General features: G+C 39.2%; 1 pseudogene; it reads left to right on the top strand.

The window, feature by feature from the left end:
* The window catches only part of LOC148802336 (zinc finger BED domain-containing protein RICESLEEPER 2-like), a 43,540-nt pseudogene extending 19,608 nt beyond the window's left edge, over nt 1-23,932 (top strand).
* The last annotated feature ends 1,065 nt before the right edge of the window (nt 23,933-24,997 follow it).

Raw genomic sequence — 24,997 nt, 5'->3', positions numbered from 1 at the left:
ATCAAAAAATAAAAAATAAGAAAAGTAAACCAAAAGACTACAGGGTCTTGGTTTGCTGAACCTTCTTTTTATTTAAAAAATATTTTCTTTTATGTTTATTTTTTATTATATTTTTCTCTCTGATAACCACTATTTTTTATTTTATTTTTCTCTCTAATTATATTTTAAAAAACTTGCCCTTTATGCTCATCATTTGGAGCATCTTGGTTTGTTGAACCTTCTTTTTGTCGTTAGTGGCTTTCTCTAATTAATTAGATATCTTTTTTAAGTAGTTTTACTTCTTGTGGAAGGATTTTGTTCCCATGTGGGCCCCACCTACTGGATTTGGGAGAGTGGTGCCTAATCCCTTCCCTCTCCCATTCGAGTCTTACCCAAACTGGTTGGACCAGTGCCTTGGGTTTTGGAGTCACTATTAAGGCAAAGCATTTTTAAAAATCATTCTTAGAGGTCCCATCACCTCCATTTCCTAATTTGATGGGTGGTGGCTCCATTCCCAGCCCAAGTGGCAAGTGAGCCATTTTTCTGACGCTCATAGTAGACAATGCACTTTTTTTTCAAGAACTTAGAGGTGTCAAACTTGTTAGACTAGTATGATGCCAGATTAGGGTAGTCTACAACATATTACCCTTAAGGCAATGGTTAGGACAAGGCAACAAACAAAACACTAATAATAATGCTGAAGAAAGTGGTCAATGAACACCACACAGACTAGGTTGATTAGTTATCAAACATACTCTAGGCATACGACATACATAGAAGAAAGGCAACAAGAGCTTTCCCTACAACAATATATATGGGCAAGAAGCTGCCCTTCCTATGAAAATCCAATTGGTGACTACATGAATGGTACGACACTTAGGAAAGAAACACTGTTCTTGAAATATGATCATCTAGTGGTTATGTTGTACAAAATTTCCATAAAATGGATAGGTTAAAAATCAAAATTTTCTAGAAACCCTAATGCTGAAATTGCACATGAAGAGAAAACCCAGTTTTTCTCCTTGAATCATTTAGGATTCTTGGACCAAGAAAGATCAAATCTTTAGATCAATAATGAGTATAGTACCTAATTATGATTTCCATAAATGCAAAAATCAAAGTGGTACCCAAGCTTGGATCTTCCCAAAAGACTACAACTAGTTGAAGATGGTACAACTATATACTAGCAGACTTAGAAAGCTTTTATAGAATTCACAACAACAAAGGTCCAATATTTTACATGAATCTAAGTGATGTTTTTTTACCCAAAATATGTCTATAACTATTCTAGAAAATTTGTCTAAGAAATCTAGTCGAATGGGGTTTAAAACCCTAATCAAGATTAGTCTTACTAGGTTGGATCGAAGTCAACAAAGTAGGGAGAACTTCCATTGTTTAATCCCATCATATAGCACTCTATTTATAGACTATAGAGGGCTGCAAGAGTCTTCTCCTTTTCTATCTATGACTCCTAACATGATTAGGATCAAGTTGGAGAGAATCTTGCCCTCCTAATCTAGCCCATAGATTGGAACCTATCTAACTAGTCAAACTAGTGAAATCCTACTCACACTAGATTATCAAGTTGATAGTTTGACTTGGATTCTTATCTGATAATTTTAATTAACTATTAGGTCCTTAAAAATTCTGGAATTTACTTTTGTGACATGCTTTAGGTAATGTAGTGGGGTTGACCACTTAATATTTTAATTAGCCTAATAGACTAATTCAGCCATATCTATTATGGGCTTAAGTAAATAGGCCAGTTAAGTGTTTAAATACTTAAAACTACTTGGGACCTTACCATTCTAAAGGCCAAACCTTACCATTCTAAAGGCCAAAGTCTATTGGTTTAACCCATTATGTGATAATCAAGTCAACGTAGCCCAATCAAGCACTTGCAATTTATCTCTCTACTAATAATACTTGAGACCACATTGGGGGAATGACATTTTCCCTCTTTGTCTTTATGACATGGCGTCCAACTTCTAATACCATTGGATCCTTCATTAAGGATTTAGATAATCCTACTGCCAGTAGATTTAGGTTTCTAAAGAGGAAGTTGTATAAATTAATCTCTATGTCTTAACATAGTAGCAGATCCTATCACACTGATCATCAGTTGACATACCATCATTGAATATTGTAACATGCCTAAGTATTTGACCCTAGAAGGATTTCATTGGTTGACGTTCTCATCTATCACAAAGTCTAGGAATATTTTGGGTTTGATCCAATTCAATGTTTCTTATAAACACTTACCCTCACACCTTATGTTACAACCCAAGCAACTTAGACCCATTTCTCCACTACCTTGGGTAGTGTGTGAATGACAACCTTGTCAGGATAGACTTCCCAAGTGTATTCACTGGTTATGATGATTTAAGTCCATAATGTAACAACTATGTTGTCTCATACATAATAATAATATGAATTAAGGGGATTTGGTAGAACAATTTGATGACACATGAAATAAATATTATTTTATTCATAACAAAAGTATGTACAATATATTATTTGGAGTTGAGGGCATACACACTGTTTAATAGCTCCCACTTTACTTTTTTTTGTCAATAAAACCCTAATTCCATAATGTTTTTTGACACCTAGGAGATGTCACTTTTCTAAGAATAAATAGTCTTTGATCATGTAAAGTTCCAAGACTAGGGCACCTAGCATCGATTCTCCTTCCTTCCTTACCTTTGTTGATCAACTACCCACTCCTACTTCCTCACAACAAATCAAACCACTTGGTCTCCTATTCTACCCAAATAATCAAAGATCTATTTTATCCATTGGATCACAAATACCCTTAGATCCCCATTCACTAAATCCTATTGTAGGTACATAGTGCTCGTTCAGATTCTTAAAGCACAAAAAATACCAAATGGATACCATATGGACACTTGCGATTAGTCTGTAGCTCATCTTTCCCCTACGATGAACTTATAGTACATCGTAGGTTTGCGATAAACACACGGTTCATCACATGATTGCGATAAACCTATGCTTGAAGCAAGCCTAAAACAGATTCTATTTAAACCTATGATGAATTTTTATACACATTCGGTTCTACGATGAACCTTGAGCATGTACGACTCTACGATAGATGATAACTCTATAGTTTGATGCCTTAAGGGCATCATTTCAGGGGTATTTTCGGCTTTAGAACAGTAAAAATGTGCCCTCTTCCCAATTAAATTCAATACTGTGACCTTTGAGGGTCTCTATACAAATCTTGTGGAAAACTGGGGAAGCTTCATGGTTGAAATGCAGTTTTTGGGAAGCTGGTGTGAATAACTGAGCACAGGAGGGCTCCTCCTATTTGCTAAACCCAGAATCGCGCCCCTCCTACTGTATTAGCATGCTCCCCTCTCCTTAGAAAACCCTAGGGCGCCTCTTCACTGATTCTTTTCATCCTTAACAAACCCTAGCTGCCCCCAACTACTAAATCCTGACCTTCCATCCCTTCTAATTTCCACCATCCATTCTAGGGCACTCTCTTTTTAGCATTCTAACCCTAGGGGGCTACCTAACTTCTAATCTTCACCATTCAGCCTTTAGCCATTAAATCTCAGCCCTACATAATATTGGGTGCCCTCTCCTTTTCTTTTCAGCCTTAGGATCACCTTAGAACAATCTTAACCCTCCATTCTAAACCCTAGGATGCCTATATTTTTGCAAAAACCCAGCTGTCTAACCCTCTTTCTCTCTAATCCCAATTGTATCCACCCTTCTCTATAAAAATTACCCTAAGGGCCCTGGAGAAGGGGTTGGTCAATTCACCCAGTTCACAAGGCTAAGGTTTCATGAGGAGTTCAAGGGTTGTAGATGGGATGGACGCCTAGTTCTTGTCAGGAGGGGTTCCTGCAAGTAGTCCAGCCAATCTACAGCTACCGCCACTAGATTTGATCAACCATCATTTTATTTTCTTTATTTTCTTTCATGCTATTTTTATTTCAGCAATATTTTAGATTTATTTTCTATTCGTTTGTGTGTTTTGCAAATCTGAATTCGTTCGGTTCAAGGCTAAGGTGTCTCAAGGGGTTCGAGGGCTAAAGAAGGGAAGGATGCCCAAATCTTGTCAGGAGGGGTACCTGCAAGCCATCCAGTCAATCTACAGCTACTGCCATAGGATCTGAATTTTGGATCACTTTTATTTATTTATTTTTGTTGATTTCAGTGTTCTTTTATTTTTGAATTTTGATTATAGTCTTGTTTAATTCTGAACCTTTAATTTCACCATTAATAAATTTTATTTTCTTATTTTTTGCAATCCCCAGTTCCATTTTATCTTTATTTTTCTAAAATGAGATAATAATAATTTTTCCCTCGCTTCCCTGTGGGTTTGACCCCTTCCTCACCATGTACTATGTTGTTTAAGGTTACGTGAGGATTGAAAAAATTTATAAATCTCTAAACTGGTGTTCCGAAGTGTTTAATGACACGCTTCTGGATCCACAAGTGCAAAACCAATTCCAGCAGATGTACCTTAGGAATCAACCGGTTCAATCTTATCAGGCCTACCCACAACCTCCTCAGACTCGTATAGTTGATGACCAATTCATGCAGCTTTAGCAGCTGTTCCTAAATCAGCAACAGTCCATCGATAGATTTGAGAGACAAATAGGATAGCTAACCGATGCCAAGGTGAGGAGAAAAGTAGGGCAACTACTGATTCAACTGGTTGCGAATCCTAGAAATCAGCCACCTGATTTTCCTCTATAACAGATTCAACCACCTCCTAAGAACCCTCAGCTTGAAAGCACCATGGCTATTACAACCTTAAGGAGTGAGAGGATTTTAGAGGACTCGCATGAGAAAAAGAGAGTTAGTGAAGAAGAAAAGGAGCAAGAAGATACTAAGCTGGGGGGGGGGGAGAAAAAGGAAAAGAAAATTTAGAAGAAGAGCCTATAGTGTACCAACCCGTAGTTCCCTTTTCAATTGCACTCACACTCGGGCCAGTGTGAAAGAAGAAAGAGACTCGTAACGAGGAGAGTAGGGGAGTCCATATTAACCTCCCTCTCCTCGACACGATCCCACATGTCTCGGCCTATGCCAAGTTCTTGGAAGAGCTGTGTACTCAAATGATGGAGCCATAATTGGCCCCACAAAAAGTGATGCTCTCGGTAGATGTTAGTGCAGTCCTCCTAAACCAACTCCTTCAGAAAATGAAAGACCTAGGTGCTCCTCTCGTAAGTTGTGCCATCTCTGGAACCGCCTTTGATCGGGCCCTATTGGATCTTGGGGCCAGTACATATCTGCTTCTGTCCATTGTTTATAACAGGTTCAGGATTGACGAGTTAAAATGTACCCTAGTAATTTTGCAACTCGTTGATTGGTCAGTCAAGACTCGAGGTGTTATTGAGGACATCAAAGTTAGGATAGATGATTGCTACTTCCCAGTAGATTTTGTTGTCCTAGACATGACCCCAACCGAGGAACTGAACCATAACTCGATAATCTTAGGACGTCTGTTTCTAGCAACGACCAATGCAAACATTAACTGTAAATTGAGAGAAATGGACATCTCAATTGGGGAGCAGAAAGTTCAGTTAAATGTTTTTAGTGCCTCTAAGTATCCAAACCTAGGGGAAGATGAGTTCAAGGTAGATAGAGTGGATGACTTTTTAAATGACTTGTCTACCCCTTGGTTAGCCCTGTCTGAGCCTTGTTTGTATGAAGAAGAAAGTAAGTCTGAGAGTTTGGATGGAAGAAGTGAATGGATGTGTCTGGCTGAAGACGTTAAACTTAGCGCTGGTTGGGAGGAAACCCAACATAGTTTTTAGTGTTTCTACTGTTAGGATTTGAGTTTTTTTTTTCTTGATTCGAGACCAGTTGGTAGACCTTGAACCCCTCAGGAAACCCTATTGATTGTTCCCTTTGGCCCATGTCCTTTTTGCATCAATCTAGTCATGCCATTGGGGACAATGGCACTTAAGTTGGGGGGTGAAGAAAGAGAGAGAGAAAATTATAAAAAAATTGAAAATCTAAGCCTTTAGAATTGCAGAACTAAAAATTTTATTGAGATTTTTTTAAAATTTTTCATTAAAAGAGATTCCCAAACAGAAAAGGTTGAGGAAATTGATAAAAGAATATTGAATTTTGTAGAAATTGATAGCAAGTGATAGGAGTCAAAATTAGTCTTATTTGAATATTGTTGAAACCGTTTACAAATTGGAAAATACTTCCATGTTTGCCCATGATAGGATAAGGAGAGAAAGATTGAGAAATTAGACAAAAAATTCTTCAAAATTGTTAGAGATAGTGGACTACCCTGAATAGTGTTTGAAAAAAAAAATAGAATAGAAGGTCAATGGACACCTTATACATAGTAACCTAGTCTCTTCACCTAAGTTAAGTGTTGAGATTCGTGTCAAACGGGAAAGGGAATGCCAAAGACAATCACCTAACACTTAGTAACTGGGTCTTTTCACATAAGGCAAGTGTCGAGATTCGCATCAAATGGTGGAAGGTAGTAATAAAAATAAGTGTGCATATAAAGTTCAGGGGTAGAAATCCACTGTAAAAATGATAGGAAGAATACCCATTTGATTTTAAAAATCAATCAATACCGATTTATACAATGCTCGAGAATTCTGGAATCAGGGTACTTGGCTAATTTTGTAAGGGATGATCTTGCAATGGGAATGATCTCTATACTTAGTGTAATTTTAAGGCTGCATTGCTAAGGGACTAGCAATGGTTAAGTTGGGGGGTGTGATAACTCTGTAGTTTGATGCCTTAAGGACATCATTTCAGGGGTATTTTCAGTTTTAGAATAGTCAAAATGTGCCTTCTTCCTAGTTAAATTCAATACTGTGACCTCTAAGGGTCTCTATGCAAATCTTGTGGAAAACTGGGGAAGTTTCATGGCTGAAATGCAGTTTTTGGGAAGTTAGTGTGAAGTCTAGCTGAGAGAGGGGGTGTTTTTGTGAAAAACTGAGCATAGGAGGGTGCCTCCTATCTACTAAACCCAGAATGGCGCCCCTCCTACTGTATTAGCATGCTTTCCTCTCCTTAGAAAACCCTAGGCGCCTCTCCATTGATTCTTTTCATCCTTAACAAACCCTAACCGCCCCCAACTGCTAAATCCTTACCTTCCATCCCTTCTAATCTCCACCATCCATTCTAGGGCACTCTCTTTTTAGCATTCTAACCCTAGGGAGCCACCTAACTTCTAATCTTCACCATTCAACCTTTAGCCATTAAATCTCAACCCTACATAGTATTGGGTGCCCTCTCTTTTTCTTTTCAGCCTTAGGATCACCTTAGAACAATCCTAACCCTCCATTGTAAACCCTAGGATGCCCATATTTCTGCAAAAACCCAGTTTCCGCCCCCCTCTTTCTCTCTAATCCCAATTTTATCCACCATTCTCTATAAAAAGGACCCTAAGGGCCCTGGAGAAGGGGTTGGTCAATTCATCTAGTTCACAAGGCTAAGGTTTCATGAGGAGTTCAAGGGTTGTAGATGGGAATGACGCCTAGTTCTTGTCAGGAGGGGTTCCTGCAAGTAGTCCAGCCAATCTGCAGCTACTGCCATTGGATCTGATCAACCATCATTATATTTTCTTTATTTTCTTTCATGCTATTTTTATTTCAGCATTCTTTTAGATTTAATTTTTGTTCATTTGTGTGTTTTGCAAATCCAAATTCGTCTGGTTCAAGGCTAAAGTGTCTCAAGGGGTTCGAGGGCTGAAGAAGGGAAGGACGCCCAGATCTTGTCAAGAGAGGTTCCTGTAAGCCATCCAACCAATCTACAACTACCGCCACTAGATCCGAATTTTGGATCACTTTTATTTATTTCTTTTGTTGATTTTAGTCTATTTTTATTTTTAAATTTTGATTATTGTCTTGTTTAATTCCGAACCTTTAATTTCAGTATTAATAAATTTTATTTTCTTATTTTCTGCAATCCCTAGTTCCATTTTCTTTTTATTTGTCCGGAATGAGAAAATTATAATTTTTCCCTCGCTTCTCTGTGTGTTTGACCCCTTCCTCACCATGTACTACGTTGTTTAAGGTTATGTAAGGATTAAAAAAAATTATAAATCTCTTAACTGGTGTTTCGAAGTGGTTAACGACACGCTTCTGGATACACCAATAGACCTCAGACACACGAGGTCCGATGATGAACTTTGAAGGAGTGCAGTCTTACGATAAACCCTGGATCTCTATAGAACCCTAGTTCGTTAAGAACCGGGTCTAAATACTGGCCGCATGTGTAATTTTAAGCGATGTGTGTAATATGGTGCCATGTGGGTTTGATAAGAGACTACCCGCCAAGCAGCGACATCACTAGTGCCACATCGGTTAAGTAAGGTGCAAAAGGTGGTAGTATATGTGGGTTACAAGGATTTTCGATGAAAGGAAAGTCAACCCTCAAGAGATCCCAGAAGAACACGTGGAGAAACCCTAGCAATGCTCCTTAGTGACTGACGACGAATCCAATATTCCCTTTCCTAGTAGAGAATGAACACTTCTGGCTCCTTCCTTTCAGGACCTTGGGATCCTTCCCTATAAATAGGGACCCCTCTCACAACGAGATTCATTCATTCCATCATTAATTAACCCTATTATTGGACTCCCTCTGACGGATCTTGGCTTCTTCACGGCGGGAGGATGGCTACTCTCCCCCTCCTCCTCTGAAATTGGTCATTTCCCTTCGCGCTTTGTCCTCACCTTCTTTAGTGAGTGCGATGAAGGAGCAGATAGACTATCACCCTAGTTGACAGCATGACCTTCAGGGGGAGCTAAGACATGACCTGTGGGGGGGTTCTTCCTCATTAACTCCTGAAAACCCCCAAATAATGCATAGAAGTAAGCAAAATGGAGGGATTTACAACCTTGCACCCTCACAAACCCTGCTATAGGGAATCTTGAGCAACCTAGAAAGGCAAGGTCATGGCACTAAACCCAAAATATGTCTTCCCCCAAAGACCTCAAGAACTATGCACCCATGTCAACGTAATCGAACTACCACATTACCTGGTCTGGGTGGTAGGCAGCCAACTATGCTTCGTCGGTGCGATCAAGGTATTCTACCACACTGGGCCAAGTCACTAGCCGTGTCATGCCCGCAGTAAGGTTCTTCACTTCGACAACACACTGTTGATCACCACCTTTTGGAATAGGCATGTCGACACAGAACGACATGGCATGGTGAACAGCTTGGGTGTATGGTTTCCATACTATCCCGTCGAGGTAAGCCAACTTTATGTCGATTTCACTCATCTTGAAACTTTTGGGCCTGGTAGCATGGAGCCAACACTTCCCCCTGTAGACCTCAATTACCTTTTCTTCAGACTCATCACCTCTCATGGTGGTAACGGCAACTCGCATTGGGGAGAGATGACGAGGTGCGACATTGAGGTTGAAGCGTTCACACAAGAACATTCAAAGGAATGACGTACAAATATAACTAATGCGCCTTTTGCAGCTTGGGTCCACTATCTGTTGGACGGTGTTGTTCATTTGGTTGTAGAGATAACCCAAGAACATTGAGGCTAGGGGAAGTTGATGGCCACTGGTAAAGAGAACGACAAGAGAAACCAAGACTGTGTGCAGGCCGTAGTCGAGGAGCCCAGGGAAGAGGAAACGGGAGGCGACATACAGGATGAAAGTGATAAGATGACACTGAGTGTTTGCACCCTACACCATTATGTCCCTCCTACCATGGGATTCAAACCAGAACTCCATCCATTGGTCTAATACCATCTTCCCCCGAGTGGTGGTCTGATCTACCTAAACCTTGTAAGCTGCTACTTCACGAAGGAGTTCATCGCAGAGCTCCCTCAGGTCTACATGAACGGACTTGATGTGTTAGAGGTGCTGGGTAGAAATAGAGCCCCCAATGGGCAATGCCAATAAGGAAGCCACATCCTCCACTGTGACGATAAGCTCTCCAAATGCACCCACGAAGGTGTGGGTGCAGCAACACCAGTGCTCCAACAAATGATCCACATACTTCACCCCCTCCCAACCAACGAGATTCGTGTAGCAATCCATGAATCAAAGAAGACCGGAGTCCTACAATGTCCGACAATACATGAGGTTCTTAAGGATGTGCTATGCCCAAGTAGTATAGCTATTGGGGGACCTCGAGTTGTCGGTCTTGGACTCTTGACACTTATAGGACATAGACCGGTTTGGCTGCCCACAGTGACACATCAACCCTGTGCCATGGATGGGGTCGAATATACCCTCCACACCCCTTGACACCAACGTTGGGGGCCAAAAGCCTAGTTCCCCTTCGGTTGCTATAGTCGTTTCCCTCTCTATTAGTAATTCTGCTGTGTCAACCTCCTTGACGAAATCGAGAAAAGGACACTCTGTCTTCTTCTTCGCTTTCTTTTGGCGAGGATCCATGACAAACAGACAAGGGTATAACAGAAAGCAAGAAGGGAAATAGAGAAGAGGTTGTAAGGCAAGTAAAAGAACACAAAGAGTGAAACAAATAGACGATAACAACAAGACGAAGTGGGGATTCAGTGTTGTGAGCGTCATAAAAATGGCTCACTTGTCACTTGGGCTGGAAATGGAGTCACCACCCATCAAGTGAAGGAAAAGGAGGTGATGGGACCTCCAGGATTTATATTGAAAAGCACTTTTGATTTATTAGTGACTCCAAAGCCCGAGGCACCGACTAACTAGTTCGAGTAAGACTCGGATGGGAGAGAGAAGGGGCTAGGCACCCCTCTCCCGGGTCCAATAGGTGGAGCCCGCATGGTATCCCAAACAAGCACAAATAAGTAATTGTCTAATTGATTAAAGCATAATGAGCAAACTAAACTCCCATGTCCTTCCCCTTTTCATTTTAAGAAACCGAATTCAGTGATCATTCAATGAGGTTCACAAAACTGAACTGAACATTTAGATTAAGCAGCTCAGGAAAACTTAAGGCAATCAGAACAACATTAAATCCAATCCTAAACATGTGAGCATTTAATAGAAATCTAATCCAAATTCAGAGTTTCTCACCATTCTACTTATGCAGAATAAAATATGTTGAGTAGTAGCAATATCAGATAAAAAAAGTTATAATCAAGGAAATGAAATACACGATTAAAATTTCATTAAAACTAATGGTAATCAGGATAGAAAAACAAAACACAGGAAATAACCTAATAATAAAGAAATATACCACTAGAGTAGGATTACTAGGATTGTATGTCGGCCTGAACTTAACTTTGGATGAACAGAGGAATCGGCTGAACTGACAGATGTGCGTCACTAGTGTTCAAAATTTAAGGAATTAGATCAGGGGATCAAAAGTGGGTTTGAGAGTGAACTTTTACTGATTCATCGAAGGTGAGCTTGACGTTGCGCATCCAGTTTCACAGGAGGTTGGGAAAATGGTGATGCCATAGGGACAGGTTGCTTCGAATTCCAGTGGTGGCACAATTGAGCTATTGTTGCAACCAAAAGATTTGTGCTAACGATTTCAGGCGGAGATTTGCCACTGTTGTGGTTTGGCTCCCACTATCGACGGTCTTATTTCGAATTCAACGATGAAGGAGATTTGATTTGATGGAAGGGAGAAAGAGATAGAAGAGAGAAGAGAGAGAGGTAGAAAATGAGGAGAATGATGTAGTGAATAGATCGTTGTTGCTGTGAGTGGCAGCGGCGATCAGGAAGAATGTGATTGTCTAAACAATAAGAAGAAGGGGAAAATGAAGAAGGAAAAAGAAGAAGAAGAAGAAAAAGAAGGGGGAGAAATCTGGTGATGGGAGGAGGGAAATCGCTGCCATTCTCTTTCCTGTCGTCACGACTGATTTGTCGTCGCTTGGGTTGGGTTCGAACGAAGGGGGAGATGAATAGTCTCCCATTCAAATTCTTCGGATTTTCAGATCAGGGTGAATGAAAAGGTTAGGTTGAATTTATATGGAAGGCAGGGGCAATCTCATAATTTTAGGGAATTTGAGGGGTATTTTGTTAATTTTTGGCAAGTTGGGCTAAATCGGGTCCAAGGGTTGAACCGGGTTCTTGGTTCAATGATGGGTGGTTTTGGGTAAAAAAAGTGGAGGGTTGAGATGGGTCTGACAACAGAGAGTATGTTTGCGTTTGTGGGCTAGTAGGATTGGCCGAAATGGAATCTTCTTGGATGGAAGGGTAAATGAGAGTATTTTTTGTTGAAATTTTATAGGATGGGGTTTTTGGACATCTGAATTGATTGGTGGGGTCTGATTGGACCAACTTGTCCCAGATTGGGCAGATATAGAAAGGGCTCAATTCGGTTAATCTAAGGGCTCAAAATGTAATTTATGCTCGATGAAGAGGTAAACAAAGGTAGTTTTAGGTGAAATTTCACAAGGTAGAGTTTTTGTGTAGTTTGATGTGATTGGAGAGGTCTGATTGGTTTAGATGTTTTCGGATCAAGGGAATCTGGATTCCAAGTGGATACAAGTTGTGTGTGCGAGAAAGATCAAAGTGGAATCTTTGTTTGATGGACGGGTGAGCGAAGGAATCTTGAGTTCAAATTTCATGGATAGGTGTTTTGGGATGTTCTAGGTCTGATGGTTGCGTTTGATCTAATGGTTGAGGTGCGAGTGAGGGTCAATCGGGGCCATTAGATAGGTATCGGGCAGGTTTAACAGTGGAATATGGGTTTTTGGGTGTTTTGGATGGATCAGAAGGTTCTAATCAAGGATTTGAGGTGAATTAGAGGTTTGGGTGACGGACTGAGCAAAAATCGAGTGCTAACAGCTACCCTTCGTTGTTGTCATATAGTAGACTATGAAACAACAAAGACAAAAGGAAGCACACAGATATTTTTGCGAAGGACAAGCTTGGAAGAGGGGCAAGATGAGGAAGGAGGATTACGGTGAGGGAAGGTAAAGAAGAAGAGGAGTTCCTGTGCATCATCGTTTCATTATGTTCAAGTCATTTTATTCTTGGCAAACTGACCTCTCCTAGGTATCAAGAACCTTCGGAATCAAGGTAGATTTGCCGTAAAAGAAAATAATAAAAACAATTGATGATCAAGGTAAATTCAATGAGAAGTGTGATTCCTTTAGAAAACTGCCCCTCCTAGGTAAAAACTTTATGGAATTAGGGTAAACTCAATGAAAACTACTATTCTTTTAGAAAACTGCCCCTCTTGGGTAAAAACCTTACGGAATTAGGGTAAACTCGATCAAAACTACGATTCTTTTAGAAAACTTTCCTTCCTAGGTAAAGTCCTTATGAAATCAGGGTAAACTCGATGACAATTGCGATTCTTTTAGAAAACTGCCCCTCCTAGGTAAAAGCCTTATGGAATCAGGGTAAATTTGATGAAAATTGCCCCTCCTAGGTAAAAACCTTACGGAATCAGGGTAAACTTGATGAAAACTATGATTCAGCCCCTCCTAGGTAAAAACCTTACAAAATCAGGGTAAACTTGAAGAAAAATACCCCCTCTAGGTAAAAACCTTACGGAATCAGGGTAAACTTGAAGAAAATTGCCCCTCCTAGGTAAAAACCTTATGGAATCAGGGTAAACTTGAAGAAAACTGCCCCCCCTAGGTAAAAAAACCTTACGGAATCAGGGTAACCTCAATGAAAACTGCGATTCTTTGGAAAATTATACCTCATAGGTAAAAACCTTATGGAATTAAAGTAAACTTCAAGAAAATTGCCCCTCCTAGGTAAAAACCTTACGGAATCAGGGTAACTTGAAGCAAACTGCCTCTCCTAGGTAAAAACCTTACGGAATCAACTCGATGAAAACTACGGTTCTACCCCTCCTAGGTAAAAACCTTATGGAATCAAGGGAAACTTGAAGAAAACTGCTCTTCCTAGATAAAAACCTTACAGAATCAGGGTAAACTTGAAGAAAACTACCCATCCTAGGTAAAAACCTTACGAAATCAGGGAAAACTCGATGAAAACTATGATTTTGCCCCTCCTAGGTAAAAACCTTACGAAATTAGGGTAAACCAACAAAAATTGTGTCTGGGTAAATTTATGAAAAATTGGATTAAAGTAAATTTGCAAAAACTTGGATCAAAGTAAATCTATCATTAAGAAAAACATGCTAAAGACAAACAAATCAATCATTAAGACATATGTTTAAAATTCTTGCAAAGCATAATCACAAAACACCAAGTATTCTTTAGTTTTTTTTAGAACATTTTGAAAGATTTTTAATAATTGCTTTTTGACATAACACAATGTAAAATAAAAGTTTCAAACATTATTTATCATTCATTTCATTCATTCTTTTCTTTTTCTTTTTTCTATATATGTTTTTTTGTTTTTTGTTTTTTCTCTTTTCTTTAATTTTTTATCATCATACATATCATCTCTATTTACTCAATTAAAAAAACTAGTGATGGTAAAAGGAAATAAACTTACAAACGAGATTTCTAACGTGGTTTAAGGCATAGAGGCTGACATGACCAATAGAATTTTTGACGTGGGTCAAAGAATAGAGGTTGACATGACCAACGAAATTTTTGACGTGGGCCAAAGCATAAAGGCTGACATGACCAACAGAATTTTCTGACGCGGGTCAAAGCATAGAGGTTGACATAACCAATGGAATTTTTGATGCAGGTCAAAGCATAGAGGCTAACAAGACCATTGGAATTTTCTGACGCGGGTCAAAGCATAAAGGCTGACATGACCAACGGAAGACAGACGCGGGTCAAACAATAGAAACTGCCATGACCAACAAAATTTCTGACGTGGGTCAAAGCATAGAGGCTGACATAACTAATGAAATTTCTAATATGGGCCAAAGCATAGAGGCTGACATGACCAACAGAATTTCTGACGTGAGCCAAAGCATAGAGGCTGACATGACCAACGGAATTTCCTGACGCTGGTCAAAGCATAGAGGCTGACATGACCAACGAAATTTTTAACGTAGGTCAAAGCATAGATGTTGACACAACCAATGGAATTTTCTAGCACGGGTCAAAGTATAGAGGCTGACATGACCAACGGAATTTTCTAACGTGGTCAAAGCATAGATTCTGACATGACCAACAGAATATTCGATGTGAGTCAAAGCATAGAAGCTGACATGACCAATTAAATTTATGATGTGGGCCAAAGCATAAAGGCTGACATAACCAACGGAATTTCTAACGTGGGCCAAAGCATAGAGACTGACATGACCAATGGAATACATGAGTAAGCAATAGGATATTATGTGATGGTAAAGCCAAGATAGAAATCGAGTATGCACTGAAAAGGTCAAAACATCCTAAACTGTGGTACAAGGAAATATTCAATTATTAAGCAATGCACAATGGTCATGAAATAAGGGAATGATATGATGGAAAATCTTCAAAACTCAAGGGAAAAAGTGCCTTCAACCTCAACTCATATGAAAGTGATTATATCCAAATGGAATACTTCTAGTCGCATCTAGTGAGAGTGCATATCTTCTTTTCAAGGTCATTACCCAAAACTCATTGAATTCAAAAGCATGCTTGATGGAATTGTAAATTGTTGAACAAGGGATTTATTGTTAGAAAGGCTTTACCAGAGGGGGTCTACCTCAGTTTTCTTTTTCTTTTTTTTTTTTTCTTTTGTGGTGAACAACATTGGTTTGGCTATAAAGCTGGTACTTAAATGAAGTGAGTGATAGCTATGGTCCTTCATCGCCAGCCAAATAAGTCTGTCCAGTGCTGGTTTACCGATTTTTCAAAGATCGAGGAGGTCTTGTTCATCAGGACGAAACGTGGTCTAGGGTGGAGGTTACAAATGATGGGTTAAAAGGCCCAAATAGCAATTGATATAGGCATCAGATGCATGAATCACCTCTTGGGAAAATTAATTCAAGGCCTACTTTCATCATCACATTCATCCTATTTGTTCTCTTTCTTTCTCTTTTTTTTTATCTTTTTTATCAAGGCTTTATTCATTGCCACATGGATGGAGATTGCTCTTCATATTCTTCATCAACATGAATTGTGTCTTCTTATTGATTAGGGAGGACTTTATTTTGGGATGAAATGTAAATGGATAGGGAAAATCAGATCTGGCATGTGGATGTTATCATGAAAGATCCCATAGCAATAAAATCATCCTAGCTACCCTAGTTTATTCTAACTATTTCTTGATTCATCATTCGCCAATTCAGTTTTACATCAATCTTCCTTGATAGCTGCCCCACCTTACTTGTATTCCATTCTCAACAAAAATACCAAAAGTTCTTTTTTCTTCTCTTTTTTTTTTGCTCTTGTGCGAGTGCTCTAATCGCAATCTGCTTATTTTAACACCCACTCGCTGGAAAGTGTTTATTGCGAAGAAAAGGTTGATAGGAAGGCTCAAAGGGCCAACTAGGGGATTTTACTACATGTTATTAGGATTGAATGCACAAGGTCAAGCAAGCGGCCAAGGATGGCCTCCCTTCATTTCATTATTGATTTCACGTTCCATATCGAAGAAGCATATGTTGAGTATAGTATGTCGAACAAAGCCCCCTAGGGCATTCTCCTTCTTATTTCTCTCTTTTTTTTGTTTTTTTTTATCTTTTTTTTTCTCTCTTTTTCCTTTTTCTCTTTTTTTTTTGTTTTTTTAGCCCTATGATGATCCCTGAGGTGCATCTTGTGGGTTTGAATAGTTTGCCGAAAAAAGGTCTAATGTATAAGCTCAATTGATTAACTAATGACTTTTGTGAATTCAAGGGATCAATGAGGAAAGAGGAACGGTCGATGATGGCCTCCAGTCCCTTCTTTGATTAATCGACAGAGCACTAGGTTAGGATGGTGCCTTTATTCTGTGCTGGCTTAGGAAATATTCAAAGGGAATGTGCTATCCTTTGGTAGTTGCAATTCTGCCCCAGTTCGGACAAGGATGATGGTTTTATTTTGGGTTGGAAGGTCAAAAGAAGTTCAACTATAGAGCTCTTGATCAACAACTAACTTTCCTCATGCATCTTTTGGGATTCTAAGAGAAGGCAAACTCTGCTAGACAACCCTGAACGGACTAGTCACTACCCTATAAGTAAGCATCTTAGGCAAGGTAAGGAAAAAAATGGGGGAACTAATATTTTATTTATGGAAGTGGCCGAACCCATGAGATGGGCTACTCTATGTACCCCTTTGAAAGGGATCAGGCTGGACGTAGTTCAAAATGCCTTGGAATGGCAAAGAAGAGAGAATAGCAAACTAGATGCAATACAAAAGGAAACTCTCAATGGTTGAAGATAGGGTAGAGAGCATTGACCCCCTGTCTCAAAGATTATATTCAAATTCTTGTAGTTGGCTTGACATTATAGATGATACTCAAAATTGACCAAAGAGGGCATTCAAAATATGCTGATAAAAGGGAAGACTTAGTTCAAAGATGACTCCTGAGGCTTAGGAAATGCAATGAGACCTTGACCAATTAGCTTCTGAACTACAATCTTGAGTTGATGGAAATTGTTAGTGATATGCCCCGGGCTTCTATGATAATCACAATAGGAATTCTCATCATAATGCTTTGGCTTACGCACCAAGGGAGGTCTCTCTTCAGGAAACTCTAGATATCAATCATTAAGCAATGCAGGTAACAATTGAGAGTATGAACAAGGAAGTGGGGACAACTCATTTTCTGTTTGGGGAGTTTGTTCTGCCCTTAGAGTGCACTGCTGTTGACGTGATTGTGGACGCATTGGAGTAGGCACCCTAAATGAATGATTAGATGGAGTTGCAGCCGCAAAACTAGCTGGGTGGCCAGATATGAACTGTACTTCACTCTCTCCTTGATGCTTAGTTCCACACTTCTTTAACTTAGATGTAATTGCCCCTGCCCCTATCATCAATGAATTAATCCGACATGTCTAAGAGATTCTTCAATTCTGACAGCTCCTTTCATCACTTCACTAAAGTCCTTGAGCGGTTGTGGAACCGGCAGAGTATGGTAGGGATTTTTCAAAGTCTTGACAAAAAGCCTAACTATTTTTTCCTCGGGCATGGGGTGTCATAGTTTGGATGCCATTTCACGCCACCGATAGGCATAATCTATGAAAGACTCCCCAATATTCTGAGTCATGGACTCAAGATCTATTCGATCTGGCACCAATTCCATGTTATAAAAAAAGTGATATAAGAATGCTTCAAATACTTGTTTCCATGACTTCTTTTTCTCTTCCTCAAGATTGGCAAACTACATTCTAGCGCTCTTAGTCAAGCTTTTCTGGAACATTTAGATTAGAAGCTTTTCATCATAACCATATTGAAACATATCCCCACAAAAGATTTTTAAGTGAGTCTGTGGACAACCTTTTTCATCATATTTCTCAAAATCAGGCACCTGAACTTCTTGGGCAACTTGGCATTCGAGTACAAGTATAACTCCTTAAAATCTGTAATTCCCAAATTGTGCATTCCCTTTACTTGCCTCATCTCTTCTTTGAATCTCTCCACATCATCCTTTAGGGGCCTTTGGAATTAATGGGGTGGTGTAGTGAACTTGGGGTTGTCTTCGCCAAACAAGGTCAGAGAGGGTCGGGGATAGGACTGCCCCAGAAAACTAAATGTTGGTCGATGTGGGGGTTGACAGTAGGATTGTTCGACAAAGGTAAAGGCTGATTGGGGTGGAGGTTGGCAGTAGGACTATTCTGTAAAGCTAAATATTGGTTGGGGTGGAGACTGGTGTGATGAAGCAATGAACACAAAAGGGGGAGGTGTAAAGATAGTATTGGGTGTGATAGATGCTGGAAACAAAGATGATGTAAAAGATGGGAAAGTTGTGGATGTGCTCGGTAGTGTGAAGGCGTGAAAGGTTCCCGATGCTGACGGACGAGTGCTTTGATCTGTTGCGGGAGGAGGAAATGGTTCTGACTGAGCATGCTCCTTGCGAAAGGCCGCGAACTAGGATATTGTATCTTCTAACTACTCTTGGAGTTTGAGATATTTTGTGTATGAGACTGAAGTTGGTATCCTCGAGTCTGACAAAATAGATAGAACCACAGATGAAGAAGGGACAGTACTTTCATTTTGATGTAACTTGTGTCATTGCTTGCGCAACAGATCTGGTAACTATGTGTCGAGTCGCAGGCTTAGGGCTCCCAATGGTGTTCTATTAATCATCAAAACTCAGTAATTATTTCTTCTTTTATTTCTTACTATCCTTCCTTTTATTTCTTTTTCTTCTCTTTCTCTTTTTTTTGTCTTGTTTCTTGTTTTTTTTTTTTTTGTTTTTTTTTGTTACATGCTTTTTTTATTGATATATTTTGATTTCCTTTTTTCTTTCTTGGGGTTCTTATTAATTTCAACTGCTTAAACGACATCATTATTTTCCTTTCTTCTCCTTAACCACTTGTCAATTCATGCATCCCCTTTCTCTCTTTTTTATCAGCATTATTAATATACTATAAATTATTATTATTTCTAAGAGCCATTTTCATTCAACTCGGGTTCCCAAGAAGGAAAGACTATATACAAACTTGTCCCGATCATTTACTTTAAACGAGGACTCAGTGAAGTCCTAGGCGAATTTTGAAAGAGGAAGATGGAACTGCCTAGCGACTCATGAGACTGAAGAGAATTCCCACGGTATGCTGGTGTAAGAAAATAGGGAAGCGTAGACTTGCTAGAAATTTTGAAGATCAACCAAGGGATTAAATTGGTACACTCGGCGGAAGATAATGCTATCACACTGGTACACCGACCGACCCATATCCCACTAAGACAGACCCAAAATTCCATAATATTGGGAAGAAGGGAAAAGCAAAACTGACAAAGAACCCTCTGGAAATTCGGATGGTACCGATATTGAAAACGGATTGGGTTAATCTAGCCCCCCATGCAATGACAGGTGGGTCAAATTTCTACAAAACCGCTGGGGCTTGAAATGGCACCGATATTGAATACAAGGGTCTGAAATTCTCAAATACAGGTAAGTCCGAACCAAGAGAAAAAAAACTCCTAGTCCTACCCTATTACATGATATCCATACCCCCCCCTTTGTCCAGGTAATTTAATACCGTAACAGATCATTCTTAAATTGTACCGAACTGAATGGGGATAGGTAAAAACAAGTCAGTCCTCAAAAAGAAACGCTCTCTATTCAGTTGTCTGGAGGCCATCATTTTGAATTTCTTAAACAGATATTTGAATTTGGCCATCCTTCAAAGTGTCACAACTTAGGGCTCTCTCGAGCATCATCCAACAAGTAATAGGCTATAATAAAGAAGATCAGTGACATACAACAATACTTTTCTCCAAGCTCCAAGTCTCGTAACAAAGAAAAGGCCTGTGAACACACTCCATCTAGCATGCCAGTATAGAGCTTAGCAAGATTTCTTGTGCCAAATGATAACCCTTCCAAGACATAGTTGATGCCCAACTATAGAGCACCTGGGCTCTTCCAGATCGCCGAATTATGCTGAGGGAATTCAGAGAGAACTCACGCCTAGCTAGCTAGAGGTGGATTTGATAATTGAGATTCAAGTTCATAAACACACCTGGACCAATTGAAAGCAACGTTTCCTTCTGATAGTAAACCTTCTTTCCCATTGAGACAGTAGCTTTTTCCAAGTGTGTACTGTCTATAGATGACCAAGGAGATGCTACAATCAAAATCAAAATCTGCAACCAATCTTTACGCAAAGCAGGTAAAGCACTTGTAATGGCAGAGATATTTTCACCTTTTGCATTCGGCATGTCTTCAGGGCACCGAACGATTTGCGCACCAACACTAGAGAGCAAAGTACCAAATGATCTCGTATTGAGCTAAAGCCAATGTGGAAAATACTTGGACCGGTTTCGGGTTGGATACCGTTCGAATCGGAAGTGGTATGGATGGACTGGACAGTCCTAAAAATGATATGGATGTGGACCGGTCCGAACATGAATAGTCCATATATAATACAGACCAAATATGGACAAAACGTTTGAATCAAATGGTCCGTTCATTCGTTTGAAGTTCTCTCCCAAATTTTCTTCGAAGACCTAGCGCTCTGCCGCTCTATGCCAGTACGCCTCCATCGCTCGCTCCGGCAATCAAACGAAGAAGAAGGTTTCTCTCCGACGGTGGTATTCCTCAAACTCCGACAATACTTCTGGCAGTGGTTTCTCTCCGGTGGTGGTGTTTCTCTCCAGCGGTGGTATCTCTCCAGTTCTTTCCTCTCGTCTCTCTCTAGTGAATAGCAATGGTGACCATCATTCCATCATTCTAGTGTTATCCGGCGACCGACAACACTCCCCAGTCTCTCCTGTGGTTATCTATCTCATCTCTTTCTCTTTCTTTATCCAGCAGTAGACTCCTTGCTCGTTCAGGTATTTCCTCTCTCCTCTGTGATTCCAAACATTTTAGTTTTGTATTGTTTTTGGTTTAAGAGTAAAACTATAATATAAGAAATAGTTATTGATCTATTTTTGGTTTTGGGTTCAGGAACTCTCCACTTGAGTCCCCCCAAATTTTCTGAGATAAAATAAGAAATAGTTATCTTTCCACAATGGAATTTCTAAGTGCAAATGGATGCTTCCTGAGCCATACTTTTGGTATTTGATTATACAGGCATTAAGTGTTTTTGAGTATTAAGTATTTTTTTTGTTGATCTTATCACATTTTGCATGTCTAGACATAGTAGTTATTTTTATTATTTTAAGGTGTTAGCAGTAGCTAGAAGTCTGGAACTAGGCCTGTCATTTCATTCTGATCGTTTTGCATTTAATTCTTTTTTAGTTTCATCAATTAAATCAGTGGAACCAAGCATGCTATTATGGGGTCCTGCATCTATTGAAGAGGTTTACAGCATATTTCATGAATTTTTTACCATCCTCCCTATTTTGTTTGTTTAGTTTAATCTCCTTCAAACTCATTGGAAATAGCTGAACTTATTTACTATTTATTACTTATTAGTGATAAAGTCATAAGTGTTATCATATGAATCTCATTAGACTTTCTTGTTGTTCATGTTAGTGTGAAAATTAATTTATTTTTTCTTAATGCATTAAGGATGGCTGAACCAAGTGCTGAAAATGCAAATGTGCCTGAAAACCCGAGTGAATCATCTATGGCATCTAGCTCTATTGGAAAGAGGGTTAGGTCCAAAGCCTGGGAGCATTTTAAGAAAATAAAATTGGATTCTGGGGAGCAGAGAGCTATTTGTAAACATTGTGGAAAACAATATATAGGTGGAAGTTCTAAAGGAACGAGCCACCCTTTAGGGCATGTACCAAAATTTCCTAAATTAAAACAAATGGGCACAAGTGAACAAGAAGTCGTAGAAAACTTCAAATTTAACCAAGATAGGAGCTGAATGGACTTAGCAAAGATGATAATAAAGCATGGGCATCCTTTCAGTATAGTTGAAGAAGAGTTTTTTCAGATATTTGTCAATAATCTCCAACCATTATCTAGGCTTGTTTCTCGAAATACAATAGAGAATGATGTCATGAAGATTTATTTGGATGAAAATGAGAAGTTGTACAAATACTTTGATAGTTTGGATTGTAGGATTGGCCTAACCACCGATATGTGGACTTCAGAACAAAATTTGGGGTATTGTTGTTTAACAACAAACTTTATAGATGATGGGTGGGAGATGGAAAAGAAAATTATTGCATTTGTGGCAGTTGAGTGTCCCCATGATGGAAACACTTTGTATGAAGTCGTTATGGAGAGGTTGTTAACTTGGAACATTGATAAAAAAAATATGTTCTATAACAGTTGACAATGCCTCTAACAATGATGTTATGGTTAGGGAGCTCAGGAATCGACTTTGTGTTAAGGGGCTCTCATTGCACGGTGATCTATTTCATGTGAGATGTGTTGCTCACATCTTGAACCTTATTGTGCAAGATGGGTTGAGAGAAATATCACCATTGTTACATAAGATTCGAGAAAGTGCTAAATATGTAAGGCTGACACTCTATAAGAAGCAAAAATTTGACAATGCAAGAAGCCAAGCAAAAGTACAACATAAGAGAGGGGTGGTTGTTGATTGTCCAACGTGATGGAACTCCACATATGACATGTTGGACACGGATTTAGAGTTGAAGGAAGCATTTTGTCGACTAGTTGAGCTTGACCGTGACTACAAGAATCTACCATCTGATGAGGAATGGGAAATGGGGATAGTAGTACGGGATTGTTTGCAAGTGTTTTACACCTACACAAAAAATTTCTCAAGTACTAATTCTCCAACCTCAAATGTATTTTTTCCCGATATTTGCACTATTAAGCTTTTGTTGCTTCAGTGGCTAGATAGTGAATATGAGTATGTTCGTTCAATGGCAAATAGAATGAAGAAAAAATTTGATAAATATTGGGATGAATGTTCTTTGGTGCTTGCGATTACCGTTGTTCGTGATCCTAGGTTTAAGATGGAGATTGCTACATATTACTATAATCTCATTTATGGAGAGACAATTGAGAGGCATGTTACAAGAGTTAGAGAGGCACTAAATGACCTATATTCAGAGTATGCGGGTTTTGATATACAGGATAGGACACTTGTAGACTCTAGTGTTGCATCTCAGCCATTGAGGATTCATGGTGTTGTAGATTTTTTGAGAGGTTTTGATCGGTGGTTGACTGAAGAGCATCTGGAATGTTATCTAGGGACTCAAAAGTCAGAGTTGGATCTTTATCTTGAAGAAAAACTATTTCCTAGAGGTGAAGAGCTTGATATTTTGAGATTCTGGCGAGTTGATGGTGTCAAGTTTCCAAAACTCTCTAGATTGGCATGAGATATTTTGGCAATTCTAGTATCCACTGTAGCATCCGAGGGAATATTCAGTATTGGGGGCAGAATAGTGGATCTGTATCGTACTTCATTATTTCCAGAGACTGTGGAGGCTTTGGTTTGTGGGCAAGACTGGTTAGAAGCTCCAATTACAAAAAGTAAGTTAAAAATTGGATCTTAAAGAGTTGTTATATTTCCTATATGTTTCTGTTTACTTATATGTTTTTTGTTTCTAATATGTGTTTTTGGTTGTGTATTATTATTTTTAGAATTGGATCTTGAAGCAGCTGCTACCTCTCCTATATGTGTGGCTTCTACAACTGACACTAACTGAACATGTAAGTTATGGAAAATGGTCTATAATTAAATTATCGATTTGCTAAATGTTTGTCTTTATGTAATTTAACTAAGCAAATGTTTTTATTTTAGGATATTGAAGCATATGCCATGCATCTAGTTTGAACATTTTTTCTTCACAAGTATTTATTTTCTTATATTTTTTTATAGAACATTTCCTTATAAAATTTGGATTCAATTGGACCTACTTTGTTTGTAATGATTTATATTGATAGAAGATAAGTTTGGGGTTATCAATGGACCATCTGACCATGTTTGTGTTGGAGTGTTGGACACAATCTGAATTGAATTAAAACCAATTTGAACATGTTGAACAGTCCAGTAAGACGGTGGATTGGACTAGTCTAATCTGGTCCAGGTTGAACAGTCCAATAAGACAGTGGATTGGACTGGTCCAATCCAGTCCAGATTGATCAGTCCAGTAAGATAGTGGATTGGACTAGTCCAATCCATTCCAGGTTTATCAGTCCAATAAGACAGTGGATTGGACCAGTCCAATCCGGTCCAGGTTGAACAGTCCAATAAGACAGTGGATTAGACCAGTCCAATCCAGTCCAAGTTGAACAGTTCAATAAGATAGTGGATTAGACTAGTCCAATCCAGTCCAAGTTGAACATGTTGAACAGTCCAGTAAGACGGTGGATTGGAACAGTCCAATCCGGTCCAGGTTGATCAGTCCAATAAGACAATGAATTGGACCAATCCAATCCAGTCCAGGTTGATCAGTCCAATAAGTTGTTGTGTCTCTCTTTTGCTTCTTAACTTTGCAGGTTAAGAGCAGCAACAGTATGACAAATCAGCAGGTTATGACTACTAGTTTCAAGCTCAAGGACCCTTCTGTTTCCTATGGATTGTTGCCCATTGGTACCATTACTTCCCCATCCTTTACCATAGCAACAATTGCTTCGTTTAATGAAGTTTATCAGGACACCAACCTACTACAACCACTATTAGACCTTAATCCATTAGAGCAATGCACCAAGTTCGATGACCAAGAAACCAATTTCTCCTAATTTCCTTCAAGCTTTCATTTGATGCTAGT

Source organism: Nelumbo nucifera, chromosome 2, assembly GCF_055504915.1.
Source record: "Nelumbo nucifera cultivar China Antique chromosome 2, China Antique-T2T, whole genome shotgun sequence".
NCBI classification, from domain to species: domain Eukaryota; kingdom Viridiplantae; phylum Streptophyta; class Magnoliopsida; order Proteales; family Nelumbonaceae; genus Nelumbo; species Nelumbo nucifera.
The sequence above is the reverse complement of the archived record's forward strand: the minus strand, read 5'-3'. Positions and strand labels throughout refer to the sequence as shown.